Below are 1,855 nucleotides of genomic sequence, written 5' to 3'. Positions count from 1 at the left end.
CATGATGTACTGTCCAAGGATAAGTACTCCCGGGTGTGGTAGCCCACACTTGTAATCCCAGCACTCAGGAAGCCGAGGCAGGAGGATCACAGTGAAGTCAAGGCCAGCCTGGGCTACCTAGTAAGATCTAGTCTCAGAAAACCAGAAGAATGGGGGCTGGGGAGATAGCTCAGTGACATAAGTGCCTGACTCACAAGTGTAAGGTCCTAAGTTTGATCCCTGGTACCAAAAAAGAAAGAAAGAAAAAGAAAACCAGAAGAATGGGCTAGGGAAATAGCACAGAGCAGCACGGTGTCTGCCTGGAAGGTACAAGGTCCTGAATTTGATTCCTGGCGGCAGAGCAGCCTAATCTGCAGTCTGCTTTTCCTATGAATCTTCTAGCGATGATAGTCTGGATGGCTGGTGGCCGCCTCCTGGGTGCGTGTGTTTCCGCTGCAGGAGTTCTCTCACGCGGCCCCAGGTTTGTCTTGGGTGTGAAAGACCTGACACACCTGTGACATGGGAAAGAGGTGTGAGCCATCTGATGCACAGGTAGATCTGATGCCTGGAAGAAACCGCGATGCTCAGCACAAACGGCCTCTCACTCATGTCTCTCTGATGGGCTGAAAAGCAGGAAAGACACTGCTGTAGTCAGGGCTGGCAAGGGAAGAGATTTAATGAAGGACTCATAAGTTGTCAGATTATTTTGTAATATTCACCCAAAGAGTCAGATGCAAAAGAGTGCAGGAGATCTGTCCACACACTAGAGACCCAAAGAATCCAGCTGAGGGCCTGGATCCCGTGCAATGTCCTGCGTGAGTCCAGCGGGAGGCGTAGAGACCATGACAACGTCTCATGAGAGTCTGTATGAAGGATCTGCACTGGGAACGCCCAAATCAGCGGTGGAAGCTAGAAAGTCTGCACCAGCAGGGTGAAGGATCTGCGCCAGCAGGCTGAGGGATCCGCGCTGGAGCCAGGAAGAAGTGCTCAAGGCGAGGACCAGAGCTCCTCTGAACAGAACTGCAGCCACCTGCATCAACAATGAGGTCCTGAGCTCCGCAGATTAGAGCAGCCACGTTCCTATCAGGAAAGCCACCGCAGCGTGCTTCTCCAGGAGAATCCACAGCACACCATCTTTCCCTCCAGCTCTCCTTTCATGCTGCTGGCAGCAGTCCTTAGATGGGCCCCCCACACCCAGCACCACGCTGATTCAGTTCAGCTGAAGTTGACCTGCAGCTAAAAAGTCTTGGGACATTCCTCGTGTTTGTATGATTTCTGGTTTCTATGGTGCCTTCGAGTGTGGAGATCGTTCATTGTTCTAGTGCCTAGGGACAAGCTCAGGGGAGGACTGGTCTGACTGGGTCCCACGTCCACAGGGACATCTTGATACGAAGGTCCCCTTGGGGACTCTTCTTGCATCTTGGAGGTGCCAAGCCTTGCCCTTCTGGAGTTGTGTGTGTTCTCCCAAGAAACTCCTCCCTGTAGCCCAGTTCTCTTGCAGGATAACAGTAAGGAAACCACGTCCCTTCCTGGATCGGTAGCGTTGTCATTTCCTTGGATTTCCCAGGGATTGCTGGAGCCATCTTCTTTAGGTTCGTTTCCTGTCTTGCTTCCAGAAGAGCATGCTGGGAAGCCTGGAAAGGAGTCCGTGTATTCTCTCCTCTTAATGTTTCTGCTGATAGGGTTGGCAAGATACCTCAGCGGACTAAGCACCTGGTTAGAGAAGTGCAGGGACCAGGGCTTGATCCACAGCACCATATGCTATGCTGGCCCCTCCCTTGGGCACACTGAGCCAGCCGCTGAGACTGGGCGTGGTGGCGCACACTTGTAATCCCAGCACTGGGGAGGCTGAAGACAGGAGGATCACTGTGAGTCT

This window comes from Octodon degus, unplaced genomic scaffold (genome assembly GCF_000260255.1).
Source record: "Octodon degus isolate 3935 unplaced genomic scaffold, OctDeg1.0 scaffold00123, whole genome shotgun sequence".
Classification (NCBI taxonomy): domain Eukaryota; kingdom Metazoa; phylum Chordata; class Mammalia; order Rodentia; family Octodontidae; genus Octodon; species Octodon degus.
The sequence above is the reverse complement of the archived record's forward strand: the minus strand, read 5'-3'. Positions refer to the sequence as shown.